Below are 13,667 nucleotides of genomic sequence, written 5' to 3'. Positions count from 1 at the left end.
GCTGAATTACAGTCATAATAATGAGGTATTTGCTTATACAGTACTTCCTCAATTTGCATCTCTCTCTCGTTGTGCTTTTTTTGTATTTAGTCGTCTTTCTCTAAGGTTTTTTTCTTTCTCTTTGCTCTGTTCTCTATCCCTCTCACCCTCTTACTTCCCTCTTCCCTCACTTCCTCTCTCCTTCAGATGAGCCTGTTGTGGGTGTGAGGGGTTTCGTACGGGACCCAGCCCATCTCCAGGGCTCCATTCTGAGGACAAATCTGAGGAAGAGCCCCCAGGGGTTTGGTTTCACCATCATCGGGGGAGACCGCCATGACGAGTTCCTCCAGGTGAAGAACGTGCTCCGAGACGGGCCCGCCGCGCACGACAACAAGATGACCTCTGGTGAGTGTTGTACGCACATGTAAACACACTCTCACACACACACAGAGACGTACACATCAAATCAAATCAAATCAAATGTATTTATATAGCCCTTCGTACATCAGCTGATATCTCAAAGTGCTGTACAGAAACCCAGCCTAAAACCCCAAACAGCAAGCAATGCAGGTGTAGAAGCACGGTGGCTAGGAAAAACTCCCTAGAAAGGCCAAAACCTAGGAAGAAACCTAGAGAGGAACCAGGCTATGTGGGGTGGCCAGTCCTCTTCTGGCTGTGCCGGGTGGAGATTATAACAGAACATGGCCAAGATGTTCAAATGTTCATAAATGACCAGCATGGTCGAATAATAATAAGGCAGACCAGTTGAAACTGGAGCAGCAGCACAGTCAGGTGGAAGTTGAAACTGGAGCAGCAGCATGGCCAGGTGGACTGGGGACAGCAAGGAGTCATCATGTCAGGTAGTCCTGGGGCATGGTCCTAGGGCTCAGGTCAGTTGAAACTGGAACAGCAGCATGGCCAGGTGGACTGGGGACAGCAAGGAGTCATCATGTCAGGTAGTCCTGGGGCATGGTCCTAGGGCTCAGGTCCTCCGAGAGAGAGAAAGAAAGAGAGAAGGAGATAATTAGAGAACGCACACTTAGATTCACATAGGACACCGAATAGGACAGGAGAAGTACTCCAGATATAACAAACTGACCCCAGCCCCCCGACACATAAACTACTGCAGCATAAATACTGGAGGCTGAGACAGGAGGGGTCAGGAGACATAGATGCTTGTACGCAGGAACGCACGCACACAAACACACACACATCGCACTTGTGCACACAGATCAACAAGGTTCATTTATCATTGTCTGTACACACACATTTATGGTAACGCCCTGATTTGAAGTGGAGTTATACGCAGTATTTCAGATTTCATACTGAAGGCCTCTTGGCTGTGTTTCTTTACATGCTTATGATTATTACGAACATGCATATCTATAAGTGTGGTCATACAGTATATCTTGGATCACGTACAGTTGAAGTCGGAAGTTTACATACACCTTAGCCAAATACATTTAAACTCAGTTTTTCACAATTCCTGACATTTAATCCTAGTAAAAATGATCTGTCTTCGGTCAGTTAGTATCACCACTTTATTTTAAGAATGTGAAATGTCAGAATAATAGTAGAGAGAATGATTTATTTCATCTTTTATTTCTTTCATCACATTCACAGTGGGTCAGAAGTTTACAAACACTCAATTAGTATTTGGTAGCATTGCCTTTAAATTGTTTAACTTGGGTCAAGCCTTCCACAAGCTTCCCACACTTCCCACATTTGGGGCAGCAGCGTAGCCTAGTGGTTAGAGTGATGGACTAGTAAGAGGGTGAGAGGTTGCACGATCGAATCTTCGAGCTGACAAGGTACAAATCTGTCCTTCTGCCCCTGAACAAGGCAGTTAACCCACTGTTCCTAGGCCATCATTGAAAATAAGAATTTGTTCTTAACTGACTTGCCTAGTTAAATTAAGGTAAAACATAATAAATAAAAAATTAAGTTGGGTGAATTTTGGCCCATTCCTCCTGACAGAGCTGGTGTAACTGAGTCAGGTTTGTTGGCCTCCTTGCTCACATACACATTTTCAGTTCTGCCCACAAATGGGATGGGACTGAGGTCAGGGCTTTGTGATGGCGACTCCAATACCTTGACTTTATTGTCCTTAAGCCATTTTGCCATTGTCCATTTGAAAGACCCATTTGCGACCAAACTTTGACTTCCTGACCGATGTCTTGAGATGTTGCTTCAATATATCCACATAATTTTCCGACCTATTTTGTGAAGTGCACCAGTCCCTCCTGCAGCAAAGCACCCCCACAACATGATGCTGCCACCCCGTGCTTCACGTTTGGGATGGTGTTCTTGGCCTGCAAGCGTCCCCCTTTTTACTCCAAACATAACGATGGTCATTATGGCCAAACAGTTCTATTTTTATTTAATCAGACCAGAGAACATTTCTCCAAAAAGTAAGATCTTTGTCCCCATGTGCAGTTGCAAACCGTAGTCTGGCTTTTTTATGGTGGCTTTGGAGCAGTGGCTTCTTCCTTGCTGAGCAGCCTTTCAGGTTATGTAAATATTGAACTTGTTTTACTGTGGATAAAGACCTTTGTATCTGTTTCCTCCAGCATCTTCACAAGGTCCTTTGCTGTTGTTCTGTGATTGATTGGCACTTTTTGCACCTGTTAAAGGAATTCTACAATTCCTATATGTGTTCATTAACCAATTCAATTAAAATCACTCTGTCTGTTTCTAAGAATTTGTAAGATCCGTATTTGCATAAAATAGACAAGAGACTAGTCTACCAAAATTAGCCAATAGCATTTATTCTTGAGAGCACTGGTCATAGAACCCTGTACAACAGTTTATATATCAAATATGACGTCATAGGTTATAAAATGTACCTCCTCTTCTCGACCAGGACAAAGCAGGTTCAAAAGTTCATTCCAGCACACTAGTGCACATACCTGACACACTATATCTGTATTAACTCCTGAAGTCTCACCATAGTTTATTACCACTTAGCGGACAGTTCCAGATAAGGAAAACCTGGAGGGGCTCTCGCTGTCTTATTTGAATTAATCATGCTACTTTAGACACACACACATACATTCCTTCTTCCACAATGGTTATCATTTCCAATTACCCCTTATCCATGCTACATAACCTCTTTCTTAGGAACTAACATTATTCATCAGATATCGTAAAACAGGGTAGAGTTTAATTAGTTATAGTTCTATTTAAATGTAAATATTGTTGAGTCATTATTCATAAAATTCCTAACAGCACCAAAGTACGTTCATCTCTAGGAGACAGAACCTCCTTCCTGAGCTGTATGAAGGCTGCGTGGTCCCATGGTGTTTACACTTGCGTACTATTGTTTGTACAAATGAACGTGGTACCTTCAGGCAGGCGTTTGGAAATTGCTCCCAGGGATGAACCAGACTTGTGGAGGTCCACAATATGTTTTCTGAAGTCTTGGCTGATTTCTTTTGGTTTTGCCATGATGTCAAGCAAAGAGGCACGGAGTTTGAAGGTAGGCCTTGAAATATATCCACAGCTACACCTCCGATTGACTCAAATGATGTCAATTAGCCTATCAGAAGCTTCTAAATCCATGACATCATTTTCTGGAATTTTTCAAGCTGTTTAAAGGCAGTCAACTTAGAGAATGTAAACTTCTGACCCACTGGAATTGTGATACAGTGAATTATAAGCGAAATAATCTGTCTGTAAACAATTGTTGGAAAAAGTACTTGTGTCATGCACAAAGTAGATGTCCTAACCGACTTGCCAAAACTGTAGTTTGTTAACAAGAAATTTGTGGAGTGGTTTTAATGACGCCAACCTAAGTGTATGTAAACTTCCGACTTCAACTGTATGACATACAGTATACACAGCCCAAACGGCCTTCAATAAACATCCCGGTATTAGTATATAGCTGCCAGTGGCTCATTGAAATGGAGAGGACATATGAAAAATGTAAAACTCCTCGCTATGTTGAGATCACAACTTATTTGTCTCATGATCACTACATAACTAAAGTTGCTTTGTTGAGATCACGAAATAATCAGAAGTAGCACGCATCATCCATTCATTTGTGCAGATGCACGATAACCACCTCATCAAGGAGCCCTGTGGCTGCAATGATCACAATGTGCTCTTGGGGCATCTTTAAGCCCTGAACAATGTCTGACAGGCAATACTGTCTCCCAGGCTGCACCCTGCCGCCAAGACCACAGTCAATCTCATGCAAAGGATAACGCAGCTAACTTGGCTAGTCTTGTGAGATGGATAGTTATCTAGTTAGTCTTGTTGGCTATCTAGCAAGCTAGCTTGTTATCTATGCTGGTTGTTAGCTTGCATAACCGATATATATAGTTCATGGATAATATTTACAATTACAGTGGGTGAGCTCCATCCCTGACAAGTTGATCAGATTACATTTTTGTCTCAGGATCTGATAAATCAGGATGCTGCCTCATAGGCTGTTTCATAGGTAAGGCTCCTCGAAGACAGACTAGCTGTCAAATTGCTTTATAGGCAGATGCATATCTGATCCAGGGGGTGAGCTCTATTCCAGGCAGGCTGATCAGATTCAATAGCCTCAGAGGCTGGTGTCAGGATGCTGCCTTGTAGGCTGTTTCAATGGTAAAGCTCCTTGCAGGCAGATTAGCTGTCAGTGCTTTATAGGCTGATGCATATCATCCAGAGTGGGTGAGCTCTATTCTTGGCAGCTGGTCAGATTCAATAGCAGCCTCAGAGGCTTGTAAATCAGGAGGCTGACTTGTAGGCTATTTCGTATGTAAGGCTCCTTGCAGACAGCCTACAAGGCTGCATCCTGACTTATCAGCCTCTGAGGCGGCAATTGAATCTGATCAGCTTGCCAGGAGTAAAGCGCACCCTCTCTTGATCATATACATAATGCATTGGCTGCTAATCTGCCGGCAATGAACTTTACCTATAGACGTGTTGGTTGTATAGCAACAGAAACGATGCGCTCGCAACCATGGAGCAAACAGATGAGGGTGCCTTATCTATCTAACCCATCTATGAAACTACAAGGCAGAATCCTGACTTATCAGCCTCTGAGGCTACTATTGAATCTTATCAAGCTCTGAGCCTGAAATGTAATCTGATCAGCCTGTCAGGAATAGAGCTCACCCACTCAAATGTAAATATCATCCATAAAACATGTGCCCCTTACAATCATACACATACTGAATCAGATATGCAAGCTAACGACCAGAATAGAAAACAAACTAGCTAGCTAACGAGACTACCTAGCTAACTAGCTAGCAGCGCTCTTGCTCACAAGACTAGCAAAGTTAGCTGCATTGTTGCTTACATGCGATTGGCTGTGGTATGGGCGTGGCAAAGAGCCTGGGAGACAGAGCTGCCTGTCAGGCATCGTTCAGGGCTTAAATGCCCCACAAGGGCTTAGCTGCCCCGCAAGCTGATTTAAAAAAAATGTTTTACCTTTATTTAAGCATTTGTGTTTAGTGAGTCCACCAGATCAGAGGCAGTAGAGATGACCAGGTATGTTCTCTTGATAAGTGTGTGAATTGGATCATTTTCCTGACCAAATGTAACGAGTACTTTTGGGTGTCAGGGAAAATATATGGAGTAAAAAGTCTATACTTTTGTTTAGGAATTAAGTGAAGTAAAAGTTGCCAAAAATATAAATTGTAAAGTACAGATACCCCAACAAACAGTAGTACTTTAAAGTATTTTTTACTTAAGTACTTTACACCACTGTTCCCAGCTAGTTTCCTGTTTTTGTTTTGGCTGGAGATAAGCTGAGCACATTTTCCTAGTCTTTATTGATCTGGCTGGGACTAGCTGACTTAATACACCCAAGCTGGAATGATGGAGGATGAGGGGAAGGAGAGAGTGTTAGGCTGTACCTTACTTCTTTGTTCATTCATCAACCCCAAAGCAGTTGTTTATGGAGCAGACTCCAAGGAAACATATTTCAGCTCCTGACCAATGATGCCTTCATGCGGGAACTGTCTGCGCTAAACGTTATGCAAACTGATTTGTGTGTTAGTGGACTGGGTCTGGTGTTAGTGGACTGGGTATAGTGCCACAACTAACCACAGCACACTCCCATTTTAAAGACAGTTGCCAATGCTGATATTGACACTTCCTTCTCACTTCTTCCTCTCCTCTCCCTCTACTCTACCAGGTGACGTCATCGTGGACATCAACGGACTGTGTGTCCTGGGGAAGACTCATGCTGACGTGGTTCAGATGTTCCAGTCTATCCCAGTCAACCAGTACGTGGACATGGTGCTGTGTCGGGGTTACCCCCTCCCTGTGGACCCCAGTGGGAGTGACGACGTCTCCTCGTGGGACATAGCCCTGGCCCCCGAAGCCACCCCTTCACTTTCGACCTCTAACCCCCAGGAGATACACTATGTCACCAGTCCAGACGGCACCCTCCCAAGACAGGTACAGTACAACCAGTTCCTCCCTAGGTTTCTTCCTTTTAGGGAGTTTTTCCTGGGCACTGTGCTTCTGTTTTTGCTTGCTTTCAGGGGTCTAGCCTGGGTTACTGTAAAATCACTTTGGGAAAACTGCTGATGTAAAAAGGGGCTATATAAATAGATTTGGGTGATTTTGATTTTATTGATTGATTGACAGACAACAGCTGTCCCAGCCATGTCCAACGGGGGGCGCCACTACCCTGAGGGTCCAGACCTCACGCTGTTGCAGCCGGAGCTGGTGGGTGTACCCCTGGTGAAGGGGCCAGGAGGGTTCGGCTTTGCCATTGCAGACTGCCCCCTGGGCCAGAAGGTAAAATGCATTGAATGAATTTCCGGTAACACTTTACCATAGCCCCCCTTATGAATGACTGGTGTTATAATGCCAGAGGTGTGGACTCGAGTCAGATGACTTGGACTCGAGTCACAAATTTGATGACTCGATAGAAAATAAAGACTTGACTTGGACTTGGAGCCTCCTGACTTGGGACTCAACTTTGGTTTTGTAACGTTTTGTCACTCATTTTGTTGCACACTATCTGTGGTATACAGTATAGCGACAGTATAGCGCTTGCAAAACAACAGATTGGCTAGTGAAACACTCAGCCCTCTGATTGGACCAGCAAACTGTCAATCAACACATGTCGGGTGAGATAGTGCAATGAGGTTTTGACGGGTTGCGAGTGTGAAACTGAATGGAGAAAAACATATATTTTCATACATATAGCCTACCATTTGTATTTTATATTTATACCTTTGCTTATTCGATCTTGTCACTGACATAAGCCTATGGCATTGCACCAAATGTTTGTTTCAAAAACATCTTATTAGTGCTTCAGAACCAAAAAGTTGTGCGTTTTGACTGTTGACCAATGAGCAGTCATCAGCATTTGTGCGCAAAGGCGGGCGCACATATCCAGGTTAGTGATCAGAAAGCACTAGTTTAATTTTCTCCGGTTTAGAGTGAACAGAGTAGCCTACCTACATTGCTATGGACTCATCTTTGCCACATATAGGCTACCTGGTGATTTCATTGATCATTTTATACTTCAGATAGGCCTAGTTTGGGTGGGTTATAATTATATAGATGCCTCGGTGGTGGCACTGCATGTCTCTAAAGATACCTGTAACATCGCACTACCTTCAATACTTATGGGATGAAGATGTAACATTCTGGCAAATGAATTACGAGAAAGAAGAATGCTACAGACAGATCACGCTTTCCATCCGATCCTGTAACCCCTGTTGCATACAGGTAGGCTGTATGATCCTGTAACCCCTGCTGCATACAGGTAGGTCATATGATCCTGTAACCCCTGTTGGATACAGGTAGGCTGTATGATCCTGTAACCCCTGCTGCATACAGGTAGGCTGTATGATCCTGTAACCCCTGCTGCATACAGGTAGGCTGTATGATCCTGTAACCCCTGCTGCATACAGGTAGGCTGTATGATCCTGTAACCCCTGCTGCATACAGGTAGGCTGTATGATCCTGTAACCCCTGTTGCATACAGGTAGGCTGTATGATCCTGTAACCCCTTCTGCATACAGGTAGGCTGTATGATCCTGTAACCCCTGTTGCATACAGGTAGGCTGTATGATCCTGTAACCCCTGCTGCATACAGGTAGGCTGTATGATCCTGTAACCCCTGATGCATACAGGTAGGCTGTATGATCCTGTAACCCCTGCTGCATACAGGTAGGTCTTATGATCCTGTAACCCCTGATACATACAGTTAGGTCTTATGATCCTGTAACCCCTGCTGCATACAGGTAGGTCATATGATCCTGTAACCCCTGTTGGATACAGGTAGGCTGTATGATCCTGTAACCCCTGCTGCATACAGGTAGGCTGTATGATCCTGTAACCCCTGCTGCATACAGGTAGGCTGTATGATCCTGTAACCCCTGCTGCATACAGGTAGGCTGTATGATCCTGTAACCCCTGCTGCATACAGGTAGGCTGTATGATCCTGTAACCCCTGTTGCATACAGGTAGGCTGTATGATCCTGTAACCCCTTCTGCATACAGGTAGGCTGTATGATCCTGTAACCCCTGTTGCATACAGGTAGGCTGTATGATCCTGTAACCCCTGCTGCATACAGGTAGGCTGTATGATCCTGTAACCCCTGATGCATACAGGTAGGCTGTATGATCCTGTAACCCCTGCTGCATACAGGTAGGTCTTATGATCCTGTAACCCCTGATACATACAGTTAGGTCTTATGATCCTGTAACCCCTGCTGCATACAGGTAGGCTGTATGATCCTGTAACCCGTGCTGCATACAGGTAGGCTGTATGATCCTGTAACCCCTGTTGCATACAGGTAGGTCATATGATCCTGTAACCCCTGCTGCATACAGGTAGGCTGTATGATCCTGTAACCCCTGTTGCATACAGGTAGGCTGTATGATCCTGTAACCCCTGCTGCATACAGGTAGGCTGTATGATCCTGTAACCCCTGTTGCATACAGGTAGGCTGTATGATCCTGTAACCCCTGCTGCATACAGGTAGGTCATATGATCCTGTAACCCCTGCTGCATACAGGTAGGCTGTATGATCCTGTAACCCCTGTTGCATACAGGTAGGCTGTATGATCCTGTAACCCCTGCTGCATACAGGTAGGCTGTATGATCCTGTAACCCCTGCTGCATACAGGTAGGCTATATGATCCTGTAACCCCTGCTGCATACAGGTAGGTCATATGATCCTGTAACCCCTGCTGCATACAGGTAGGCTGTATGATCCTGTAACCCCTGTTGCATACAGGTAGGCTGTATGATCCTGTAACCCCTGTTGCATACAGGTAGGCTGTATGATCCTGTAACCCCTGCTGCATACAGGTAGGCTGTATGATCCTGTAACCCCTGCTGCATACAGGTAGGTCATATGATCCTGTAACCCCTGCTGCGTACAGGTAGGCTGTATGATCCTGTAACCCCTGCTGCATACAGGTAGGTCATATGATCCTGTAACCCCTGTTGCATACAGGTAGGTCATATGATCCTGTAACCCCTGTTGCATACAGGTAGGCTATATGATCCTGTAACCCCTGCTGCATACAGGTAGGTCTTATGATCCTGTAACCCCTGTTGCATACAGGTAGGTCATATGATCCTGTAACCCCTGTTGCATACAGGTAGGTCATATGATCCTGTAACCCCTGCTGCATACAGGTAGGTCTTATGATCCTGTAACCCCTGTTGCATACAGGTAGGCTATATGATCCTGTAACCCCTGCTGCATACAGGTAGGTCATATGATCCTGTAACCCCTGCTGCATACAGGTAGGCTATATGATCCTGTAACTCCTGCTGCATACAGGTAGGTCATATGATCCTGTAACCCCTGCTGCATACAGGTAGGTCATATGATCCTGTAACCCCTGCTGCATACAGGTAGGCTATATGATCCTGTAACCCCTGCTGCATACAGGTAGGTCATATGATCCTGTAACCCCTGCTGCATACAGGTAGGCTATATGATCCTGTAACCCCTGCTGCATACAGGTAGGTCATATGATCCTGTAACCCCTGCTGCATACAGGTAGGTCATATGATCCTGTAACCCCTGCTGCATACAGGTAGGCTGTATGATCCTGCTTGCTCTGGACTCCAGAAGGGACAGTGTGACATAATATCCCTAGTTAGTATTGACCGCTAACATTAATGACTTTCATCTCAAAATGCAGGTGTTTCTGCGTTTCTATATATTCAATTTCTATATCTTGCGTTTTGAAAATGCATCACCGTTTATGGCTGTAATGACGAGCTACATTTGCGCAGTGATTGTGCGTGGGGGTCGCAAGCTTTGAACCAACCAGGTCGAGGGTCAAAGAAGTTAGTAAACCACTGAGCTAGAGAACACCTCTGTATAAAGCCTTATGTAGTAGTAGGTGTTGTAACAACTTGATGAATGGTATATATAAGGAAGCCTACAGTAAAGATTTAACAAATGTACTTTCATATAATTTAATGTAGGTTAAACTAATCCAATATAATGTAATCAAATGTAATGTAACCTAACCAATGTAATCCCAGGTGAAGATGATCCTGGATGCCCAGTGGTGTCATGGCCTGCTAAAGGGTGATGTAATCAAGGAGATCAACCGTCAGAACGTCCAGACAATGAGCCACTCCCAGGTGGTGGACATCCTGAAAGACCTACCTGTGGGGAGCGAGGTCAACGTGCTAGTTCTCAGAGGAGGTGAGACAGACATATCCGTTATGATATTATAAAGCTCTGCATTACAGCTGCTTCTCCTATGCAATATGCACTTTCTCTCAGTCTATACTAGACAGTGTACGCCTTGAGCAAGGTAATTTCTGGTGTTCAGTTGAGACAGTCATAAGAGTGTCACTAAGATGTGTTTCACAAAACTGCTTCCTCTTTGCAGTAGTTTATGGGCTTGCCGTAGACCAGTGGTTGCCCACCTTTTTTTTGGTTACTGTACCACCAACTGAATATTGCTCTGCCCGGAGTACCCCGGAAGTACCCCTTCATGTTAATTTTACCAGTAGGCCGATGGTCTCATGAGTCTTCTCAAGTACCCCTGTGGATAGGTCAAGTACCCCTAGAGTCGGTGTCCTACCCCTGGTTGGGAACTACTGCCTTAGGCCTTGGTAATCAGCGTTGTTATGATAGGAGTGTGGCAGTGCATGCCTTCATCCCAGTCAACATACCTGTGTTCAGAGGAGCTGCCAGACCAAACTGATTGCTTCCACTGTAGTCTGACTGGGTCATGCTGCTGTGAAGATGTGGTAATAGTAGTTCATAGAGGAAGTATGTTAGATGGCCGTTCAGCCCTCCCAGAAGCCAGCCCCAGAGCCACCCACCGTTTAATAAAGCAATTTCATGCTCTAGTCTATCCCACTATCGATCCACTATCCATTTCCCATTTGCACCTCTGCACCTTGACCGGAGAGGAGGGGGGAGGAGGACAGGGAGGAGGAGGAGGAGAGGGAGGATGAGAAGGGTATGCTAACGCAAGATATATTCAGACAACTGTAGTGTTTGGCTAGGTAGTGATTCATGATGGGGGGGGGGAAATGTTGTATATTATTTGTTGACGATATATCGTATTGTTTTGACAATATTGCAATATTCTTTGCAATTTTCTGTACCTGCACACATTCCAGTATTCATAGCTTGTTCTCCATCTTCTTAAATATGGAGCCAATTTGTTTTTTAGCACTTTTTCCATGGCTGGTCAAATCTCATTTTCTCATGACTCTCGAATTGGAACATAGAATTGCAATAAAATCACAGTATCTAATCGCAATACATATAGAATAGTGAGAATCACAATACATATAGAATAGTGAGAATCACAATACATATAGAATAGTGAGAATCACAATACCTATAGAATCACAATACCTATAGAATCACAATACATATAGAATAGTGAGAATCACAATACATATAGAATGGTGATAATCACAATACATATAGAATAGTGAGAATCATAATACATATAGAATAGTGAGAATCGCAATACATATAGAATAGTGAGAATCGCAATACATATAGAATAGTGAGAATCACAATACATATAGAATAGTGAGAATCACAATACATATAGAATAGTGAGAATCACAATACATATAGAATAGCGAGAATCACAATACCTATAGAATCACAATACATATAGAATCACAATACATATAGAATAGTGAGAATCACAATACATATAGAATAGTGAGAATCACAATACATATAGAATAGCGAGAATCACAATACCTATATAATCACAATACATATAGAATAGTGAGAATCACAATACATATAGAATAGTGAGAATCACAATACATATAGAATAGTGAGAATCACAATACATATAGAATAGTGAGAATCACAATACATATAGAATAGTGAGAATCACAATACATATAGAATAGTGAGAATCACAATACCTATAGAATCACAATACATATAGAATAGTGAGAATCACAATACATATAGAATAGTGAGAATCACAATACATATAGAATAGTGAGAATCGCAATACATATAGAATACAATACATATAGAATCACAATACATATAGAATAGTGAGAATCACAATACATATAGAATAGTGGGAATCACAATACATATAGAATAGTGTGAATCACAATACATATAGAATAGTGAGAATCACAATACCTATAGAATCACAATACATATAGAATCACAATACATATAGAATAGTGAGAATCACAATACATATAGAATAGTGAGAATCACAATACATATAGAATAGTGAGAATCGCAATACATATAGAATAGTGAGAATCACAATACATATAGAATAGTGAGAATCACAATACATATAGAATAGTGGGAATCACAATACATATAGAATAGTGGGAATCACAATACATATAGAATAGTAAGAATCACAATACATATAGAATAGTGAGAATCGCAATACATATAGAATAGTGAGAATCGCAATACATATAGAATAGTGAGAATCGCAATACATATAGAATAGTGAGAATCGCAATACATATAGAATAGTGAGAATCGCAATACATATAGAATAGTGAGAATCGCAATACATATAGAATAGTGAGAATCGCAATACATATAGAATAGTGAGAATCGCAATACATATAGAATAGTGAGAATCGCAATACATATAGAATAGTGAGAATCGCAATACATATAGAATAGTGAGAATCGCAATACATATAGAATAGTGAGAATCGCAATACATATAGAATAGTGAGAATCGCAATACATATAGAATAGTGAGAATCGCAATACATATAGAATAGTGAGAATCACAATACATATAGAATAGTGAGAATCACAATAACTATAGAATCACAATACATATAGAATCACAATACATATAGAATAGTGAGAATCACAATACATATAGAATAGTGAGAATCACAATACATATAGAATAGTGAGAATCGCAATACATATAGAATAGTGAGAATCACAATACATATAGAATAGTGAGAATCACAATACATATAGAATAGTGAGAATCACAATACATATAGAATAGTGAGAATCACAATACATATAGAATAGTGAGAATCACAATACATATAGAATAGTGAGAATCACAATACCTATAGAATCACAATACATATAGAATCACAATACATATAGAATAGTGAGAATCACAATACATATAGAATAGTGAGAATCACAATACATATAGAATAGTGAGAATCACAATGCATATAGAATAGTGAGAATCACAATACATATAGAATAGTGAGAATCACAATACATATAGAATAGTGAGAATCA

At 42.2% G+C, this 13,667-nt stretch overlaps 1 pseudogene; it reads left to right on the top strand.

Moving 5' to 3' along the window:
• LOC115132642 (membrane-associated guanylate kinase, WW and PDZ domain-containing protein 3-like) overlaps nucleotides 1–13,667 on the top strand; it is a 304,561-nt pseudogene that overhangs the window by 260,173 nt on the left and 30,721 nt on the right.

This window comes from Oncorhynchus nerka, linkage group LG7, assembly GCF_034236695.1.
Source record: "Oncorhynchus nerka isolate Pitt River linkage group LG7, Oner_Uvic_2.0, whole genome shotgun sequence".
In the NCBI taxonomy this organism is placed as follows: Eukaryota; Metazoa; Chordata; class Actinopteri; order Salmoniformes; family Salmonidae; genus Oncorhynchus; species Oncorhynchus nerka.
Note: the sequence above shows the minus strand (reverse complement) of the source record. Positions and strands in the feature narration are given on the sequence as shown.